Source organism: Vulpes vulpes, chromosome 6 (assembly GCF_048418805.1).
Source record: "Vulpes vulpes isolate BD-2025 chromosome 6, VulVul3, whole genome shotgun sequence".
In the NCBI taxonomy this organism is placed as follows: Eukaryota; Metazoa; Chordata; class Mammalia; order Carnivora; family Canidae; genus Vulpes; species Vulpes vulpes.
In genome coordinates, this window is record NC_132785.1 from 41,008,611 (window position 1) to 41,032,219 (window position 23,609).

General features: G+C 33.5%; 1 long non-coding RNA gene across 1 annotated transcript in view; it reads right to left on the reverse strand.

Annotated features, from left to right (window-relative positions):
• The window catches only part of LOC112923773 (uncharacterized), an 80,677-nt gene extending 67,479 nt beyond the window's left edge, over nt 1–13,198 (reverse strand). Inside the window, exon 1 of the long non-coding RNA XR_003235758.2 lies at nt 12,758–13,198. This is a non-coding gene — a long non-coding RNA (uncharacterized lncRNA). The remainder of the gene's footprint in view (nt 1–12,757) is intronic.
• Nucleotides 13,199–23,609: the final 10,411 nt, after the last annotated feature.

The window sequence follows — 23,609 nt, forward strand, 5'->3', positions numbered from 1 at the left end:
CTCAATCACCATGATTTTCTCCCCTGTTGTTTACTAAATTAATTAAAACTGAGACATTTTGGTATTTAAGACTGGATACAATATGTCCTCAATCTGCCCTTCCCATGTTCTCTATTATATTCCTCTAAATTGTAGTATACATTTCAGTTCAACTATGGTACTTATCAGCTACACTCAGGACTTTCCTAAATTTGAATGTCTTTGGGTTGCTCTGTCTTTCAGTTGGAAGACTTGCCATCATTCACAGTCAATAGAAATCCCTTTAAAAATATCTGAAATGTTACTTCCTCTAGAAAATCTTTCTGTTATCCTACCCAGGCAAAGTCTCCTCTCAAGGAGACTTTTGATTGTCCCTGTTCTGCTATGGTATGTAATGGCTTTAATTTGAACTGTATTTCATTCTATAACTTTTGTTCTCTATGCTCCAATACACTATTCTTTTTTTTTTTTAATTTTTATTTATTTATGATAGTCACACACACACACAGAGAGAGAGAGAGAGAGAGAGAGAGAGAGGCAGAGACAGAGGCTGAGGGAGAAGCAGGCTCCATGCACCAGGAGCCCGACGTGGGACTCAATCCCAGGTCTGCAGGATCGCGCCCCGGGCCAAAGGCAGGCGCTAAACCGCTGCGCCACCCAGGGATCCCCCAATACACTATTCTAATATCAGGGGCCTAATTAATGACAGCTAAATAAATCCATCTGAACCTTCAACTACAACTTTCTACTATACATCAATTCCATGTGGTCAGCCTGGTTGACTCTACCTGTCTGGCTGCATGTCAGTGAGCGAGTGCTTTCATCATTTTCTCTCACTCTTCTAAGACTGTAGATTAAACACTGGAGTTCTCCTTCGTTAGCTGGATGTCTTCCCCATTTTCCTAGTTCTTACACCTGATATCTCCCATAGAGTCATAGATTTCCTTTTTGATTTACAACTCAAAGGATTCTAATATATCATTGCTTAGAATCTCATGGCTTGATACAATCTCATGAATCAAACTCATTGCATATATATGTCAACCTGCATCAGATGAACGTATTTTATTATCTCTTGGAAGATTTGTTCAATTGAACTGCTGAACTTTCTCTGAAAAGGGATTATCTTCTCATTCTGATCAATTTTCCATCTCTATCCCTTAATACTTCATTTAACTCCTCCTGCAGAACTCACCTATCTGAGTATCCGTTGTGCCTAGAGTTTCACCAAACATGACAACAGATTTCAACTGAAAGGACATTTATTTATCCTTTGTTTCAGTGGGAACATCTACTTAAAAGGTATTTTATAAGGCCATATCGCCCTGGCGCAAGCTCACATTAAGCTGATATTCCATTGGGATGTCACACACACTATTTCTATCTTGAAAATTGATTGTTAGAATCGGTATCTGTATCACTATAGGAAGCCTCTAGCTTTTCTTGACTTTGGAGGGTGAACAAACTGTGATGCTAAAAAACAGTCATGTAGACAGTATTACAACCTCCCTGCAACTGCTACTGAAATGATATTTACCAAACCCCTTCCCTAACCTACTTAGCTAGCTCCTCCTAGATAGTCAGAATTTGGTCAATTATCATCTCCTCTAGGAGTCCTCCATGAAATTATCATCTCAAGAATCTGTCTACAGTTTTCATCATGATAATCTATAATAATAATAATTATATTATTATTATTATTATTATTATTACCACTACCACTTTGGTAATCTATATTATTTTATTCATAGGCTTAATCACATTCTGAAATTAATTGTCCAGATATTTATTTACATGTAGGTATTCTAAGATTATTACTTAACTAAATGGAGAAGCTGACCATTATACTATCATTGTAAATAGCATTTCTATATTAATTCTGATTAGGAAGAAATATTGGAGAAATCCTGGGAAAGAGTAGGTGTTGAAATTTGGCCCCAACATGGATAAAACGTTGCATGTGGATAATATTTAAATATTTTAAAATACTATTTGTACTGGAATTGGCTTTATATGTAGAGGCTGTTATCTAATGCTGTTTCCACATTTTATTTAATTTCTTGATAGCTTTTCAATAATTTTTATAAATGCTTTTATAAATCTTTCTTATAAATTTTCAGTGAATTTGCAAATATGGAATGTGTTTTGGGCTCCTTAATCCTATAGTGATTCAATATCACTACAAATTTACTTTTTTACATTAAACCTGCCCAGTTACTTTTGCAATTATTATCTTCTCTGTATAATTTAAACATTTTAGCACATTTTCAAATATCTAATTTTAAAAGAATAAAGAATAAATAGATTTAAGATAAAAATTAAGTTTATGAACTCCTTGCCATATTGAAAAGCAATAAATCTCTCACCTTTTTATGTCTGCTTCCATTTTTATTGGTTTGCTTTTTATCTCCAGCTTTGAGGATTGCTGGAAATCTTTGCCACATTTTTGTCCTACTTTGTGATTACCTTAAACTGAAGCTTTAAGAAAACAATCTGTGTTCTTTTCTTCCTATTCCTTTCACCCTAGTTTAGCTTCTCCACTCTCTAAGATGAGAGGTCAATGTCATTTCCAAACCTAAGTTTATCCATTCTATTTCACATAGCAGGGCTTCTTTCATTTTTTCTGTGGCCAATACTTTTTTCAATATCCAGCTAAAGAAACAGGAAGATAATGCTCATGCTTTTATCACATTTTTATTTATTTTGAACTCATCACTCAGTTCCGTGTAGATTTTTATCACAGCCTTTGACTTCTTATCAATGTTTTTCCTCACTGTGGTCAGATTTTTTAAAATTAATTTTGGTCAGTATCAATTTTGAAAAAGATCTTTCAAATTGAAGTTTTTTTTTAGGAAAACATATAGGGCTGCCTATGCTGGATGAGATGTGTAAATTATTTTTTGCAACATACACACACATGTATACACGCTCACTCACTCACTATTTTAATTATCTTTCTCTATATTCCATTGATACAACCAAGAGGGAATGTAAGAAATTAGAACAGTGGAGAACATAAATCTTATTGTCCCAAAAGGAGTATTTCAAACACATTAATTTCTGTTTCTGTAGCCTTAGATTTTAAGTACAAAAACTGTTTTAAAGGCCAAACGAATTGACAAGAGAAAGAAGGAATACTGGAGGGAACACAACACAAAGAATGACTTCTCTCGTGTGAAATTCAACCTAAAAAAGATTAGACATTAGCTAAAGTAATCTTTTGTTTATTAATGCCCTGGTCATTCTTCTTATCTTCCCAAAGTTTTCTTTTCACCTTTTTTTTTAAAGTTTTTTAAAATTATTCTTCCTGTTTTCTCTTAAAACTAATGTAGTTTGGAACTCATTTTCAGGACTAATAATAGCCAATAGAAATGCATAGGTTTTGAGAGAAGTGAAATCAAGAAATTAAATATTTTGCGTTTATTTTGAATTTAAAGAGGTAAGCAAATCAGTAAAGACACAGGTGTCTTCGGAGGTAAATGAGAATGACCAAGATTTCTATACTAGGCAGTTGGAAGAATTTAGTTGCCGTTAACTTGAATGAGAGAAGAATGTAGATGAAGCTAGTCTGAGGGTGGGGATCAGCAGAGTAAAGATTTGGACATGTTGAATTTGAGATATGAGACCAATATTAAAGTGTCAAGCAGAGAGATATATGTGTTTGAAATTCAGAAGATGAGTCAGAATTGGAGATATCAATTTGCATGTTGTTACAGAATCTTGACAAAATCACAAAAGGAAGGTCTCTGGAATGAAAACAGATGAAGACTAAGGCCTGTGCATTTGGGAATTCCCACAAAAATAAAATAATTGGAGGAACCAGCAAAGACACTAGTACTGGAAAAGAGAGGCATGTGAGGCCAAAGAAAAACTGAAATAGTATCAAACAAAGAGGAGAGTCACTCATTCTTGGAATAGTGCTGATATGTTGTCATTGATTGGAATGAGCAGTGGGAAAGTAGCTTGGAATAGAGGTTCAAATCAGACTTTTGGAGTTTCTGAGAGATGTTAAAGAGTGTTTATAGATGATTCTTGATGACTTTTTTTTTTTTAAGTAACGGCAAAGAAATGGGCCAGTAGCTTCTGAGGCAAATGGAACTTAAATAGTTTGCATATGTGTTTGTTTCAAAAGGAAGAAATGATATTGTGTTGGCATCGACAAGGATATTTCAGAAGATGAGAAACAGGATATATTCCAGAAGGTAAAGGGTGAACAAACACAAATGGAGTGGTGTCCTTGACTGGGTGAGAAAGGATAGAGTCTAGGTGCATTGCATGGATATAAATTGTGCATTTTGGTTATAGGAAGAAGAAAGGCATGTGGGTACAGTTGCTGGTAGGAAAGTACCATGTTCTTTATGAAAGAAGCAGAGTAGGAACTTCAGCAATAGAGCACTAGTAAGCATCCTTTTCTTACATGGGTTACCTTGTAACCTGTGTGATATCAGAGTCAAAAGATGGGATTTGTAAAATCCTTGTGACTTTCTGACTTTCTGATCACCTTCCCCACATTATAGTTGAAATAGTTAGGACTATAGTAAGATAGTTAGGATTCTTGTTACTGGTAATTTTCTGCCTTTTACAATACTAATTAATTAATTCACTAAACAACACGAAACCTTCCATCCAAGATTATATACTTCTGATTATCCTTGTTAACATAGCTAATGTTAATGTGGGACTTAAAACATACTAGGCATAGTTGTAAGCACTGTATACATATTATTATTTAACATATGACTTTTCAAAAACCGATGTGCATTTACTAGCATTCATTTTGGATTAGGGAATGTAGTGCTTGGATTAAAATTTTTTCTTATCCACTTGTTTTCTGTTCTTATATACTGGGATTTTGAGAATTAAAAATGAAAATCCTAGCAGTTCCTATGTCAATATTTCTCTTCTACCTCTCTATATCAAGCAAAATGTCTACTTCCTTTCTTCACATTTTTAAAATTATACAGAGATTAGGAGGGAAATGAAAAGATTTTGATTTGATTTAGTTAGGAAAAGATAATGAGTTACCATTCAAATAAATTATTAAATCTCAGAAATATCTAAGCCATCACTTTGATTTTAACTGGATGCTGTCAGTCTAAATCTTATCTTGCCATATGGCTTCTTGTGGATTAAAAAAAAAACTTTATATGTTATTATTTTTTAATATACCTGTCTTCTTGACTCTTTTATTTCATTCTATTTTATTTTTAAAGATAGTGGTATGTCAAAATTTAATAAAAAACTGGATTTATACACCAATTTTATAAGAATGTGATTGGATTTAAACAATAATTAGATGAAATATCTTGGTAAATAAGTGTGAACAAGAGAATAACAGTAGAATAGAAATCTTTATATAGCATTCTATTGAGTCTTCTGGGTTTTAGAAATAACACAGTTCACAGAAAGAAATTCATTGATATTTAATATTAAATTCAATATTTATGCAATTTCAAAAACAATTTTTCTTTATACTATAGTGATATCAACATACAAAAAGTTAATGATATATGTATATATATACAATGTTTTAATGTAAATGTGGTTATTTAAAATTCTACCCAGTAAATATTTAATTTTACTATAATATTCATAATGTTATTAATGATAAATTTTTGCATTTACTCTTATTTTTTTAACCTGGAGGAAAAAGATTGATTATAAGCAGATTGCTTTTAATTTTTTTATATTTGTTATATTCCATAAGACAAATAATAAGACTACATAGATGAATGACTAGAAACAAATATTATTTCTGTATAATTCTCATTTGTAGCAGTTTAATTTGGTTAGCAAGATCCTGATAAAGACAACAGAAATTAATAAATACATAAAATACCTGGAATCTTATTTAATCCCCATTAAATAAAATTCTGGGGGTCCCTGGGTGGCTCAGTCCATTAGATGTCCAACTCTTGGTTTCAGCATGGATCATGATCCCAGGGTCATGAGATAGATTCTCACAATCAGCTCCATGCTCAGCATGGATTCTGCCTGAGGTTCTCTCCCTCCCTTCTTGCCCCTCCTCTCCATTCGCACTCATGCTCTCTCTCTCTAAAATAAATAAGTAAATAAAATGTTTTAAAAAAACTCTCTGATTAGCTACATGGATTGTGTTCCAATCTGGAGTTTGGGGACCAGAGCTTGATTAACAGTATATATAAAATTAGTTCACAGTAAAAGGGCAGGAATTGAGTAAAATCTAAGGATTAATTTCTAATTTGGTTGTAGTTAACAAGTGGTTGTATGAAGATACTGATTTTCTACATCCTAACAGAAAACAAAGGAATAAGGGAATTGTAGAAGAAAAACCTGATTATAGAACAAAAAAAGAAAACATTAGCAAAATATAGCAATGAGGAAATTAAAGACAGCTTTTACATCTAGTTGAGTGTGTGTGTGTGTGTGTGTGTGTGTGTGTGTGTGTGTGTTGGGGTGTGTGTGTGTTAGGGGAAGGGGAATTTCTGCTTTGAAATGTGTCTTAAAAATCAATGCTAGCCAGTAGATATTGGAGATAGGTATTTCAGTGATGTAAGTGTGTGTATCTTCATGTCTGGGTCTTGGGAAAGGGGTGACAGCCATGAAAGGTATTCTATAAGGAGCTGAGAAGACAATGCAATGCTAGTTGTTTTTGAGATGAGTACTGGAATGATGCTCAATGGTTCATGCAAGGGAAGTGGAGGGAACAATACAGAGGCAAATACAGTTTCTGGATATGAATCATGTGAAGTTCTTATTATGGCAACAGATATTTGTATACAAGGAAAATGCTAAATTTTACTTTACAGTACAACATAACTTGAACTTCAGGCCTTAGATATGACACATGTATCAGAGGTTTGAGTTCTGGAAAGAAACGTATATCATTAGTCTCCACAAACAATTATGGTTATTAAATTAAAATGCCTTTACATAAACATAAACACAGTTCTGGGAGTGATAACATTCTGTGATTATTTAGATCTGTGTTATTATTTCGCTGTAGTCCTAAAGAGACTGCAAGGTGGAGTGGGGGAGAGTGTGGAGTCCCTAACCAGGCTGCTGCAGTTCTACCACAGCTATGAAACTGACCGCTGTTCTTTGGCTTCTATGACTTCATCGGTAAAATGAGTACAAAAACAATATAAATTTCATGGATGTAGTGTTAGAATTAAATACACAAATACTTGTAAAGGGCATTAAAAGTGCCTGACATTAGAGAATCCAATAAATGTCCAATCTCATATTTAGTGAATGAAAATGTGATTTTGATGTGAAAGATAGAAAAGGACTTTTGCAAAGTATTTATACATTAATTTAAGCTAAAGATTGGGGGAAATTGCTATTTATGACAATCTTCCAAGCATTAGAATAAGACTTAAGATTATTCATTTAAATATTATTTCCATTTCTGTGTAAAATGTCATGATTCTTACTACATAATGTATGGGAAATTTAGCTTGCACAAAAACACTGGGAATTATTTTATCCCCAAATAACAAGTTATTTTTTATCTTTTACTTTCACATGTTAAATTACTATGATGTTGCTGCATACCACCTATTATCCTTGGGATTTCATTTGTAATTCTGGAGCAATATTAATAATTAAAAGATTAACTAATAAAGTCATTTTGACCCAAATAACAAGGTTTGAACATAAGGAACAGATAATCCCATTTCATTTAAATAAGACAGTTGTAACACAAATATGGCCTTTTAAAGAAATCTTAAAAAAAAATTTTATTTTTAAATAAATTCTATGCCCAACGTGGGGCTTGAACTTACAACTCTAATACCTAGAGTCTCATGCTCTACTGATTGGGCCAACCAGATTCCCCTATATAATAATTTTATATAGAATTTATGACTCCAGTTTTTATTATTATAACATTATGGTGAGCTTTGATAACAAATGTTTAAAACTGCTTAAGAATTATTTCATGAGGGATCCCTGGGTGGCTCAGCAGTTTAGTGCCTGCCTTTGGCCCAGGGCGTGATCCTGGAGTTCCAGGATCGAGTCCCACATCAAGCTCCCTGCATGGGGCCTGCTTCTCCCTCTGCCTATGTCTCTGCCTCTCTCTGTGTGTCTCTCATGAATAAATAAATAAAATATTAAAAAAATATATTTCATGAAAGGCAAAAGTGCGATATAAGAGTAAAATAAAGGATATAATATATTTTTTAGCAATACTAAGTTACTTCTCTCACACCACATTGCCATAGCAAAATGAAGAAATTGGGCCAGAAGAAGAAATAAACCAAATGTTTGTTTTATACAGAGGCAATTAATATTTATTATATTATTATGTTGTTATCTTTGGTATTTAAGAAAATATAAGGTAAAAGTAATTAATATTCAAACTCAGAAGAGGATGTATATATTTAAAATATATTGAGAAAATAAGGGTGAAAAATGCGATCCATATAAAAAATAAATAAAGACCATGGCTGAAGGGACTGATTTCTAGATTGTTGATAGAAATGTAAACTGCTATGTCTTTGCTAACATAAATTGTTTAAGAGAGCTTTCTACTTTTCATTAAAAATCCTAGTTTTAGGAATTTATTTAAAAGTAATGTATAGAGAAGCATGATTTCTTAAAGGCATAATTTGCTCCCTTTTCTCTGTAATAGAGACCATATAAAACACAAAGACTGAATATATTGCAGAATTACTCATATAGCAAACGAATATCCAGCTATTACAAATTAAGTAGTGAGGTGTCTGGATGGCTCTTTTGGTTTGGGCTCAGGTCATGATCTCAGGGATCTGGGATCATTGGAGGCCACATAGGGTTTTGCACTAAGCTCAGAGCCTACTTGTCTCTCTCCTTCTCCCTCTTCTACTCCCCACTTGCCTGTGTGGACACTCTCTCTCTCAAATAAAATCTTAAAAAAAAGAATAAAAAGCAAATTAAGTAATAAAGAATTCAACTTTTTTATGTGATATAGTAAGTATAAAAGATTATCACAGAATAGCCTATTCTTTCACATTAATGAAGAAGTATCTTGGGACACCTGGGTGGCTCAGTGGTTGAGTGTCTGCTTTTGGCTTGGCTCAGGGTGTGATTTCAGGATCCTGGGATGAGTCTTCCATCAGCTCCCCATGGGGACTCTAAAAGATGCTCAAGTTAAATGGGAAAAATTGTTATACGTTTGCAAAGAAATGTTTTTTACGTAAGAAAATTTTAAATTTACCAAAAATACCCCACAAACAATATCCCCTAAATGCTGGGAGAGATGGGCAAGAACAAGAATACATAGTTAATACAAACATTAGAAACTATAAGGTGTTGTATTTACACTAAACCTATCTTCAGTATTACAAATAAAAAATTGAAGACAATAAAATGTCAATTAGTTGAATTCTTCCAAAATAGTTTTGCACATTTTGGGATTTACATAAATAGAATATTAACTATAATTTGAATTTATTAAAGTATATATGTGTATCAGAGAATGAAAGAAATATAGAAAATATAATCACTTATTTTTCTTTTTATATTTTGATGTTTTCTAAGGTAGCTACAATAATCACATACTTTATATTCTGTGAAAAGAATATAGAGAGTTTTAAAACTAGTAATTTATTCATTTTGAAAAGTAAATAATTACTCAAGAAAATCTCACAACATTCTGGGTCTACCTTCTATCCTAGAAATACCTGATATATATATTTTCCTTCTGACAAACTAATTGTGAAATATCACAATACATACTAACAGTTTTCACTTGTATCTTGTAAAATTGTGGTGTATCTTCCTTTTCCTGTTCTTCTCAATTTTTTTGATTGTTGATACATTAAAACATCACATTTTCACTGATGATCTTAGTATATATTAAAACTACATTGTATCTAATTTCTTTTTGGGATATTACTCCTGCCATAAGGTATTTGTCAGTTATGGCTGCTATAATAAAATGTGGTATAATGGGTAACTTAAACAGAAATTTATTTCTCACAGTTCTGGAATGTTGGCCAATTTGCCTCCCCAGTAAGAGACACCTTCCTGGCTTATAGACAGTTGCCTACTTGCTGTATCTTCATGTAGCAGGGAGAGAATGTACTCTGTCCCTTCTTTCTTCATCCTATAAGGACACTGCTTTAATCATGGGGGCCCCAGCCCCATCCGAAACTAATTACATCCTACAGGCCCTACTTTCAAACACCTCCACATTGTGGGTCAGAGCTTCAACATATGAATGTGGGGGGAACACACACACTCAGAGCTTGACACATACATAATAATTTTCCATAAGTCTTTATGTAATCTGAGGCTTTTGAATACTACTAGTTACTCTGCTAGCTTTCAGTTATTAGATATTCATTTATACAAATTTATTTCTGAATTTGCTAAATATTTGACCAACAACTACAGGGTATCTTAATCTATTCTAATTGTGCTTTTTGAAATTCTTATCTCAATGGATGAGAAAAAAGTATGGGAAACTATTCTAAGAAAAATAATTATCTTTGTAATTTCATTTATTGTCTCATAAATAATACAGTAAACTATTCAGCTGGATGATGTGTCATCGTGGTAGAAAATCCTACAGTGTGAGATGTTACACTTACACTGGAAATACAGAAAGTAGCGGGGCACGTGGCCGGTTCAATCAGGAGACTATGTGACTCTTGATCTCGGGATTGTGAGTTCAAGCATCACATTGGGTGTAGAGATTACTTAAAAAAATAAAATCTTAAAAAAAATAGAAAGTAGGAAACACTGTGCACATCTTATTTACTGAATTTTATCTTTTGAGGAAAGGAATGTAAGTGGAAGGGTAAAAAATGCAGGAATTATATTACATTCATGCTGGAGGGCACAGTTTGAACCTTCCTTAAATAAGACTTGAATTAAAAATGGATTTAAAAAATTACTTAGGGGGCAGCCCCGGTGGCGCAGAGGTTTGGCGCTGCCTGCAACGTGGGGTGTGATCCTGGAAGCCAGGGATCGAGTCCCGCGTCGGGCTCCCTGCATGGAGCCTGCTTCTCCCTCTCCCTCTGCCTGTGTCTCTGCCTCTCTGTGTGTCTATGAATAAATAAATAAAATCTTTAAAAAAAATTACTTAGGGATGCCTGGGTGGCTCAGGGGTTGAGTGTTTGCCTTTGACTCAGGGCGTGATCCCAGGGTCCCAGGATCGAGTCCCACATCAGGCTCCCTGCATGGAGCCTGCTTCTCCTTCTGCCTGTGTCTCTCCATGTCTCTCATGAATAAATAAATAAAATCTTTAAAAAAATTAAATTAAAGATTATTTAAATTAACTTCTGGATTACAAGGCATTTAAAGGCAGAGGTTTACAATACAATGCTATTCACCTATAAAATAGAAGGAAATCCTGCTATTTGCTACAACATGGATGGAACTTCAAGGCATGCTTAGTGAAATAAGTCAGAAAAAGACTAATACTTGACAATCTCAATAATATCTAGAACCTAAAAACAAGCAAAAAACTCCAAAGTACTAGAAAAGGAAAAAGAGAAAAAGAAAAGAGCAGAGATAGTTAGTCTGGATTCCAATGACATGAGGTCATGGGCAAGAAATGTATGCTTCCTTGATTTATTTGTTAACTACCTCCAGAAAGGAGTTCCAGCAGAATTATCAAAGCCATTCTACCATCTAAGAACTAAGGATGCACTTTAATTAAAGTGAAAAAAAGAGGAAGAAGAGTGAACGTTAACAAGTAACTGATAATTATCATAAGACCCATTTGCTGGTAAACAACTTTTAAAAAAGGAATTAGAATTATTAATCATCTTTAAAACCCCACCTATTAAAAAAGTAATAAATAAATAAATAAATAAATAAATAAAACCTCACTTATTTAAATAAATATGTATAACAGATAAATAAATGCAAGTCCAGAAAATGTCCAAGACAATCCTCACCACTGAAATCTAACTGAACAATATGACTAGAACAATAAGTTTCTGACGCCTGTCCCTTTCTTATTACAGTAACAGCGATAACAATGCCAATTGTATTAGGCAACACCAAATGTTTACTATGAGCCAGGTACCTTCTGTGTGCCCTTTTTAGGTATTAATTAATTGAGTCATTCCATAATGAATAATTTTTTTTTGGTTTTCACAACATCTTTTATTTGTTCCATATTTTATTCTGCTCTTATACAAATATTTTTTCCTTTGTAATTACTTTCTTTTTTCATCCCACCTTTGTCAAGGGATAAAACAAATCAACCACAATTCATAAAGAGCAAATATTTTCAATAACTGAATAATTAGGTAATGCTGAAATTTCTATTGTTTTCCTCCAGAAATTTACTTGGAGCTTAAACTGATTCAATATTTTAAATATCTTGCTTTTCTAGACCACTTCAAAATACCAGAATATTGGGTTACTCTCTCCTGGCTTTGGAATTATGTGCTTCTCTGAATTTCTAGTTCTTTTGCAGAACTGAAATACCAAATAATGTTTTTTTTTTAATTACGGTAATTTTTTAAAATGTTTTAAAATTTGTCATTCTAATAATTACGAATTAAAATATTGTATAACACCTAAACTGGGTCTTTCTCAGTGAGCTAGGCTTTTTTTTAAAGGAAAAAAAAATAAGCTAGAGCCTTCAAAGTTTTTCCACAAGAAAAATACCAATCACATCATTGTCTTTTTAGGGAACAAACTTCTCTTCATTTTAATAACTACCACTATCCTCTCCCACACACACTACTTTTTGGTTAATAATCATGGTTCTATTTGATATCATTAGAAAATACATGGATCATTTTCAATAAATCATGGCAGATATAATACAAAAGATATTTTAAAAGTTACCTACCATGTGTTTTAAGGCAGTCTGCTGCAAAATTCAATATCCATTGAAGATCAGCACATGATAATAAATGAGAAGACTCAGAAGCACACATGCACGTATCACACTGAGGGAGCACTGTCCTAGTTTCTGCAGATCCTTGCTTGCTCTTTAGAACATTCTGCAGAGGCAGGATGGAACCCACTCAAAATCTGGTTTGCATGTAAAAAATGATGATGCCAGCCAGACACACACAAAAAGGAATGGAAAAATGTATTACTAGCAAAATAAGAGTTTGGGGAGAGAGCAGAGAAAACCTCCTGAGTGGATCTGAAAAGGTCTGTGAGAGCAGGAAAAGGAGATTGGCTTGGGGCTTTTCTTGATGTGAGAGTGCCAGGCTGGAGACAACGTTTCCAGTTGTGGGCAAGGTCTCCCATTTGTTTCTGGGGTTTGAACCTCACAGCAATTGAGGGAGGAGGTTGAATTTGCTCTCCTCCTGTCCAAAGTGGGCCGGGAAGGGAAGAGGGAAAGTGAAGCTTGCAAATGTACAGCACCCAATATTAAACACTGAAGTCAGGCTAGATTACATTTGTCATGTAGGTATTTTTCTCCAAGTACTGTCACATTTGTTATTAACACAGAAAATCTATCAATCTTTATAGATTTGCTTTAATAAAATAGGAAAACTGTGTAGATGAATCAAATCTGTCAGCATCCTTATTTCAAACTACTCCTCGCCAGTTTGTGATTTGTGTACTAATGGCATATCGAGAGTTATTTATGTCAGTAGATATTTTAATAAATGGGATATCCTTGAAGAAAGGAATTTAGTCTATAAAATGAAGATTATGAAGATAAAGTAGAGGGTTTAAATGATGGAGAATGACAGGTCAAATTAAATAGGTGATGAGAAAATAAATTTCATCCACAAAAAGAGGAAGAAGAATAGTGATGTTTAAAATGTAAATTTTGGTAAAATAGATCCGAAATTCAAATATAAATCCTGATAAACTTTATAAAAACTGTCCAGTTTCATGGAGGAGTTGAACATCTTAAAGAGATGTTTTTCTGGGGACTGATGAGAATATATTTCATTCATGTATGTACCATTCATACCTGTTGGTAAGACATAAAACAGGAGGAAAAGAAAGGATAGGCCTTCACTATACACACACACACATATATTTTCTCTTACGAATGTATATATTCTTTCTATATTATCTTTACTTTCTTTACCTATTTTTAATCACGTTGATTCATTCTTTGCAACTCATATTGTGTGCCAAGTAAATCTTTATTTTTGTTTTTAGCAGAATACTATAATTTCCTGAAGTTCATTATTTAATTTTCTGTGCTTTTTCCTTAAAATTCTGCGCTGACTGCCTTTGATCCAGGGCGCGATCCTGGAGACCCAGGATCGAATCCCATGTCGGGCTCCCGGTGCATGGGGCCTGCTTCTCCCTCTGCCTATGTCTCTGCCTCTCTCTCTCTCTCTCACTGTGTGCCTATCATAAAAAAAAAAAAAAATTCTGCGCTGAATTCCTATAATCTACTTGTTTGTGATTGATTATCTGAATTGCATTTCCTTACAAGTATCAACTACTTATACTTGTCAGTAAAGTACTAAACGTATTCCCCGTATTATTTGTTTTATTAAACTGTCTGTCAGCTACACTATGCAAAAATATTTGAAACAGATTGTGCGCTGTTCTGCTGTGTTTTCAACAGATGTCTAGTTAATTGGAATTTCTCATAGTTGGGCCAATTGTATTAGCTTCCCAGAAATATAGAAAGACCACAACTATATACCTTTTCCATTGGAAATGAGCCATGTTGTTTTTTTCTTTTAAGTTCCACATTTACTGTCCCTCAATTGTATGCATTTATTTAATTATTTATATATATATGTCTCCTTTTACTAAAAATAAAACACTTCATTGGTTGGTGCCTTTAACATTCATGTAGATGAAAAGTGGTCCAGCTCTGAAGGAAAGCCATGGAAAGACCAAAGAGGCAACACTCAAATAAATTATATGATGACACAGCAAAAAGGGACCTAAATTAAAATTTGTTGGTTTCTTATAGGCACTGATTTGTGGCATGGGAAAATCAAATAATTAAGCTTATTTCCTATGCTAAACTTGGGTATAGATATAGAAACCATGTGTATAATATTTGTAAATGATACATTTATAAATTTCTGACATATTTTTACAGAAATCAGAATTCAGTATTATCTGATGACCTACTATAATAATATAATTTAATGAAATTTATTAAATTTATATTTAATATTAATGAAAATGCAATTTATAATTTTAGCAGATAATATCATATGCATATATTCCCAGTTAGGACCTTTCCTTTGAACTCCAGATTTGTGTTTTTAATTGCGTCCTTATCTCCACGTAGATATCACTCTTTTGTTCAAAATCTTCCAGTAGTTTTCCTTTTCACTCCAGTTAAAAGCCTAATGTATCACAGTAGCACACAAATCTGTGCCATTAGGTAGGTGTCTGTTACCTTTTGAACTCTTTTCTTACTGTTCTCCATAGCATATACCATGGTCTTTCACACATATTGAAAGTATACTTGTGTTTGTGTTTTGATTGCAAAATGATCCCAGTTTGTCATCCAACCTTGTATCCATGCTTTTTGCAATGTGACTCTGCAGCTTCTCTCTTTAATAAAACCTACTTCTCTATGCCTTGCATCTGGACTAGTATTTGATTTCCTTTTGCTTAATAAAATGTGTATGGGGGCAGCCCCGGTGGCGCAGCGGTTTAGTGTCGCCTGCAGCCTGGGGTGTGATCCTGGAGACTTGAGATCGAGTCCCGCGTCAGGCTCCCTGCATGGATCCTGCTTCTCTCTCTGCCTGTGTCTCTGCCTCTCTCTCTTTCTCTCTATGAATAAATAAATAAATAATCTTAAAAATAAATAAAAATAATAATAAAATGTGTATGGAGTTATGGTTTGCAACTTTTGAGGTTATGCCCTACATGCCTTGCCCATTTCTTTGATCTCTCTTGGGTACCTGCCTCCCTTATGAGAAGAAATTAATCTAGGCTGATGGAAAATAGAGATCATTTGGAGAAGAACCTATCTGTCCCAGCCAAGGACATTCTAGACCAGCCTACAGCTAGCCAAGCCCCAAATGTGTGAAAACAAAAACAAAAACCCCAGATTTACCAGAATTGCTTATTTGATCCACTGCCAAATGCAGACACATGCCTGAGTCCAGCCAAAATTGGAAAAGCTACCCAGATGATGGGTAGACTCATGAGAATATAAATGTTCATTGTTACAAGGTTCATGAAAAGTTTTTGTTTGGTTTATTTGTTTCAATTGCTGTTATCACTACTATTTTCAGCATATAAAATAATGCCGGATTCATTTTAAGTGCTCAATAAATTATTACATATGTTTTGGATCCTTTTAAAATCTAATTAATATTTTTTCAGTAGAATATGTGGCTACTAAATGGCTTTTAGTATCCATGCTGAAGGTTGTGAGGTTTTTTCTGACTAAATTTTGAATACACATACTTCACTTACTGTCAGGGAAAAGCTAGCTTTTTTGTATAAATTACAGAAGCTTTAATATATATCAGAATGGTAAAAAAATAAAATTTCATAAAGTAAATAATTTTGTTGAAAATATACAATACCGAATCCCCATCGTTTGATGAAATGAGTGTAGACTGATGCAGATATTCTGGAGAAAAGAATTAATAAGTAAAATTAAATATATTCATTATATATGCCAGCATTCCTTCCAGGTAAATATCCAAAATAAAGTCTTACATAAGTCTCTAAAGGAAAATGGACTAGAATACTCACTGTTGTTCTATTTGTTGATTGGGTAGTTGTAGAAGCAATGGAGATACTCATCAGAAGTGAAATAAATTAGCCTTTGGTAGATACACACTCTTGGATGATCTGGCATTTAATAGCAACATATAAGGTGAGCAGTTGTAAACATGAGTAGAGCTTAAAATCATGGTGCTTAATGAACAAAATTAGAGAGTAAAGTCCATATCACATTATTATTTTATTTTGTATATTAAAATCTAAAACGATATAAAAAATGATGCATCTTACAAGAACACACAAGTTGATACATTCAAATACATTAATATGCTTTCCTATGCTGCAAGTAGGGAATGGAAGTAGTGAATGGAAATAAAATGGAATGAATAAATCGAAAAATAAAATAAATGAGAGGTTGTGCACATATTGTGCCACATATAGATTGATTGTGCCACATATAGATTGATTAATTCTCTGTATCTGTGGTTTAAAAAGATATAAAATAATAATAATAATAGTAATTATTATTATTAAACTAAATGGGAAGAGAAACGGTCAATTTCACACATTACAGATATCTTTTTTGAGAAGAAATAACAAAAAAAAAAACAAAAAAAAATAAAAAATAAAAAAAATAAAAAAAAGAGAAGAAATAACACAAAGAATAATTGATATCTATTTCTACAATACTTGTTGAGATTTGAGGTAGAAAAATTTAAGATTCCTTCATATTTTGTAGGAGCAATTTATTCTATTATTCTTTGGCTTTGTAACTTTAAGTTGCTATACATTATTAACCTTTGTAATTTATCTCAAGTGTGTAAATGATTATGAACAGTTAACTGGTTGAAGATTTAAGGGGAAATCTATATTACTACTTGAGGGAAACATGGGTCTCAAGCACCTTCAAGTATTTCAGAACTTCTTACTTGACTATCAATATTTGTTTTTGTTTTTTTTGTTTTTTTGTTTTTTTTTTATGATAGTCACAGAGAGAGAGAGAGAGAGAGAGAGGCAGAGACACAGGCAGAGGGAGAAGCAGGCCCCATGCACCGGGAGCCCGATGTGGGATTCGATCCCGGGTCTCCAGGATCGTGCCCTGGGACAAAGGCAGGCGCCAAACCGCTGCGCCACCCAGGGATCCCGATTATCAATATTTGATATTTAATTTCAAGCAATTGCTCTTAGTCCACTAAACTTAATATAGAATGGATTTTCTTGGATTGATTTGTTTTCCTCTGATTATACTTATTGAATTTAATCTAATTGAATCTAATGGTATTCTCTGTTTTAAAATACTGTAATTTAAATGTTAAAAATAAATAAATTTTCAATTAATTCCATTGTGCTTCCTGTCTTCATCGCTATTGATTTTTTTCTTTCCATTCCTATCACAATATTTTCAATATCCAGAACATTTTATCTGAACATTTTGTCGGTCTACTCACTTGCTGTCAACATAAGTGATTCCCTGTTGTGCTTTGAAATAATTTCTGATTTCACCTTGAAGTCATTGGATGCTCTATTAATTCTTTCTATTTTTTTTTTCCTTAATGGATCCCCCTACTCTCAACCCCTCTAGGTGTTGGAGGGTTCAAGATTCAGTACTGGGTCTTTAAACAATATATTTTTGACACCTCCATTTAGATAGGCATAGGCATTTCAAGCATAAGTTCAAATGGATGTTTGTTTACTACCTCTACCACCCATATCTGTTAGCAGACTTCTCTCAGATAAAGTTATTAGTATTTACCAAGTTTTACAATTCAGTGATCTTGACTTTTATTTATCTTGTCCTGAACTTGCACATAAACAAATCTTGACATTTCTAGAAAATTCCAAATCATATCTCAAATGCATTTGCTTATCTTCAACTTTACTACTACTAACATACCTCAAGTCCCTATCATCTCTAGCCTCAATGATAATACACTTCTAATTTCTTGTGCAGCCTCTTCTGTTTCAGAACCCCCAATTCATCACATTTAATATATGAATTCTCTCTTAAAACTCTTAATGGCTTTCCCATTGCACCTCACCAATAGTATTAAGGAGCTGCATGATCTAGGCCCTTTCTTCAATTTAATCTATCCCATTCTTCCAGTTTTATTGTTCTCTAGCTACATTGCTATATTCTCTTTTCATCAAGTACTACTAATTTTCATCCTATCTATTCAGTCTATCCAGACTATCTCATATAAATAGGATCATCTAATATGTGCTTTTTGTGTTAGTTTTTTTCACTTAGAATATTTTCAAAGTTTATCAATGTTGTCATATCAGCACTTCATTCCTTTTTACGCACAAATTATATTTGTTTTGAGCCAAAATTCCATTTCAAATAAAAGTGAAATAGCATCCAATGTTTCCTTATCATATTGTAAGTCATGGGAAACAATTTAAGTATCTATCTAACAGGAGATGGAAAGGAATCACTTCCTTAATGGTATAATAAGGACCTCAGAAAATCTGATCTTCTATAAAAGCAATGTGAATCCCTGAAAATTTGTCTAAGTTTTGTTTGTTTATTTCCCCCCCACACCCCGGTAATTAATGAAAGGCTTAGAAAAATCTGATAATTTATTCAAGAAATATATTTAAGTCTCAGTATAAATGACAAGTTTCTGGCATTTTAACTTGCACTGTTACCGTTACCTCTTCCCAGCTTTGTGGGAGCTTTGAAAACTAATGGTTAGCTTTACAGTGAGCTAGATATGAAAGCCAGCAGCCTAATGCCCCCTAAAGAATTCAGAATGGATGTAGATATCCCTCAAAACACTCTCCTCAAGTAGTTATAATTCTCTGAATAGTGAAACAGAACATATTTTAGAGCTATAAAGCTATTTTGTATGATACTGTAATGGTGAGTACATGACAGTATGCATCTGTCAAAACCCATAGAAAGATACAGCAAAATGAGTGAAACTTAGTGTATAGAATTTTTTAAAAAAATGAATTATGAAGGTAAGTGATCCCACAATAGAATACAAATGGACAAACGCCTCAAAACTATATTTTAACTATTAAACAATTTCATGGAAGAAGTGAGGGGAAATGTTACTGACCTAATAAGCAATTTTGGAAAAGAGTAGAAACTGTAAGACTAAAGCCAAAATCATCTTAGATAAGCAGTATAAAAAAAAAAAAAGATAAGCAGTGTACTCTAGTTAGCCAAGTTGTTTCTCAGTGAGGCAAGTAACCAGATCTGAAGCAACTACACTTGTTTACTGGGATTGAACAAATAAATAAGTGGATGGTGCATGGTGAAAGCTAGCTTTCTCACTGTTGGAGAGAAAAGTTACAGATAGGCAGGGTTGGGGAGGCTATAATGAGCCATGTGGTGGTGGACTAGAGTTGCACACATGAGTATGAACTCATGTTTAACTCAATATACATATAGATGAATAATTATGAAAGGTATACCTTCTCCCACACACATATATTTCTAACTGCTGAGCTAACAGAGCCTAAAAGCAATGACACTTTAAGAACAAGTACACCTAACACTCAGATACATAGATCTTATTTTCAAATACTATTGTCCAGTAAAAGGAACCAGGGATCCCTGGAGAAATTACATATTCTAAGATTGGGCCAGGGAATTCACAAGCTGAGTCTGGAGGATCCCGTATGCCTGAAAGTAAGGATGTGATTAAAAAAAAAAAAATACAAACTGGTATGTATATCAAAGGGACACAGGGTCAAATGTAAAGAGATTCCAAAGGCCAAAGCTAGAAGAATTTAAGTGACATGATAAATAAAGTAATACTGATACTTTATAAGCAATACTTATAAACTAAATTAAAATTAGTATCTACAAGTCCATACAGATATAAACGACTAAGAAGTTAATAAATGAGAATGGATAAACAAAACTCCCATTCAGAATTCCAAATAAGGGATGCCTGGGTGGCTCAGCGGTTGAGCATCTGCCTTTGGCTCAGGACGTGATCCCGGAGACCAAGGATTGAGTTTCACATTGGGCTTCCTTTATGGAGCCTGCTTCTCCCTCTGCCTATGTCTCTGCCTCTCTCTCTCTGTGTCTCTCATAAAAATATAAATAAAATCTTTATAAAAAGTTCCAAATAATTTATATATATACTTTCCTCTCAAGAAAGTAAAGAGCAACTCCCCACTTATTTGTGTGAAGCACATAATGACTTCCTCCCAAAGAGCACTGGATGGATGGAAAGAGTGAATAATGAGTAACTTTACAGTAGACATCCTGATAAATATTACCTCGCTAGGTGGGCAAGGTCAACATCAAAATCACAAGTCATGTCCATAATTTGTATTCTGGATAGTATTTGATGAGAATGGCTCTTTTACTCTGTCTTCCTCATAAAAACCTCAAACCACTGTCTAACTATTAGAAAGACTTCAGATAAACCTGAATTGAGGGAAATTCTATAAAATGCCTGATTAATACTCATCAAAACTGTCAAAGTTCTTTAAAATTAGAAAAGTTGGGGGGCACCTGGGGGCTCAATCAATTAAGTGTCTGCCTTCAGCTCAGGTCATGATCCCAGGGACCTGGGATTGAGCCCCATATTGGACTACTTGCTCAGTGGGCAACCTGCTTCTCCCTCTCCCTCTGTCCCTCCCTCTATTTGTGCTCTCTCTCTTTCTCTCAAGTAAATTAATAAATAAAATCTTAAAAAAAAAAAAAGCTGAGAAACTGTCAAAACTAAAACTAAGGTGATTCGTATGACATAGTATGATGACTAAAGGTAATACAGTATTCTGGATGGAGTTCTAGAAAATAAAAAATATATATATTGGTTAAAAATTAAGGATATAGGAATAAGGTGTGAACTCTAGCTGATCATAATGCATCAACATTATTTCATTAATATTGAATATATCATAGTAAGATAAGATCTTAACAAGAGAAGAAACTGGGTGTAGGATATATAGTAATTCTGTACTAACTTTGTCAAATAATTTATATCTAAACTATTCTTTAAAAAAAGTGTATTTGAAAATATCACAAGATGGAGAAAAGGTAGAGACAAATAAAATTAAAGAAAATATAAAAATGATTAGATAATATCTCCAGGGATATATATAATATATATCCATATATAATATGATATGTAATAATTATATAACTATATGATATAATAATTATAATAATATAATCATTTATAGAATATATACACAGATAAATGAATATATAGAGTATTTACAATAATATTGTATACTATATACTTGTATATAGATATAGAGTAATAAACTCGAGCTCATGCTTTGGGGGAAAAATGCTCATTTAGCACCTGACAAAATTAAGGAAATAAATACACAACATGCAACCTGATAACATGTTTGAATTTCCAGCATCCAAGGAAATATAAAGACTATCTCGGTGATGCTGGTAATATCTTAAGTGTCAAAGAGAAAAATATTACTATTAAATATTCACCGAATTGATATATTATTCATGTACAAAATAACATGAAAACACTTTCATGCACAAATTTGGAGGTATTTCGGTGAGAGTCTTCTCTGATTTCTACATCATCAATCATAATTGTAGCCATCTTCTCATCATTATGGTTAATATTTGAATGCTTAACATATAGAAGTCATTTCCTAAGCTTTGCAATGTATTATTTTGTTTAAACTTCTGAGCATTCAATTCTTATTATCTCTTCTTCACAGAAGAGTAAAATGAGGCTCAAATAGTTTAGTAATAACACAAAATCATGAGACCTTTAATTATTTAAATCTACTCGTATTTGAGATACTGTAAACAACTAAGAAATTTATAAAATTCAAATATTCAAAAATTGAAAAATAAAGTGCATCTGCACTGCTGGCAGAAACATTATATCATTTTTTAGTGGGATTATTTGTGTACATTAACATTTACTGGGTCATATGATATATGTGCTAGGGTTTTTTGCATGGGCTACACTTAGTCTTAGTCAGAATGCTGGAAGATTAGAAACTATGTTGCCCAAACTCTTGCACCTAGGGATTTCAATCATACATTTAATATACTTTTTTGAGACTTGGAAGCAAAAATTAGTTATAGGTCGCTCTACTGAAGTGCTTGACTGGTGCTGGAAGTAAGCAAGGACATGGAAATATGAGCCATCCCTGGATATCCTTCCATTCTAGTGGGTCTCCTGAATGTGTAAGTAGCTCTGGCAGTAGCAATGACTTTCTGCTTCAGCCCCATGTAAGTAAGCTGAGATGCAGTATGGTTCACTCACTTCTGTAATGTTCTTGCAGGAGATTCAGAATAGAGCCTGCTTTTACATTTTCCCATCTGTTTTTATAAACACCTTAAATTAAATCCCTTCTGATCTAAAATGTCTAGACTGTTTTCTTTCCTTTACCCATCTGATACACCACATGTGTTATTTATACTTCTACTGATGCAAATTTAAAAATAAAAAAAATAATAATATACCTTAACGTACACAGTAAAACCCCCTTAAAATATTTACAGATCACCACCTATTTTTGGCTGCTGTTGACGATACCACTCTAGAGATGTAGCCTTACATTCGATCTGCAGAGCAGAGAAAAATAATTATGCCTCTGAGATTCAGAAAAATTTGGGATCTTTTATTCAGCTTGCAATACCTGCTGACACAGGACGACAGCCTGAGCTTCACCTTTAATGAAATTCAGAGAAACAAAGCATTCAAAAGAGTTGTGTCATTTCTTGTAACAATTTATATTTTCTCAAAATCATTCCTGCTTAGTACCCTCCAAACTCTCTCAGAAATTGTGACACGAATGCTCTCTGACTATAAAATTCATTAAGTTTTAGTTGTTTGTGGACTTCTGGAATGGCCAGTTTGGTATTCCAAGTGCTGGTATATATTCCTCATACCACCTACAGCTCACCCATGAAAGTATGTGAGAGTTGAGTGAAAGAATTTTCTTCTATCCCCTCTCAAAGCATTGTGATTGCAGGTGTTACAGTAAGCCCTGTGTAGAAAGGCAGTGTATATTTTCTCAGGATCCAAAGGCGAGATGCAGACCAGGGCCATCTTGTCTCAGACATTCTGCCCTCAAACAAGTAAAAAATGCCTTCGATCACAGCTCAGATACAA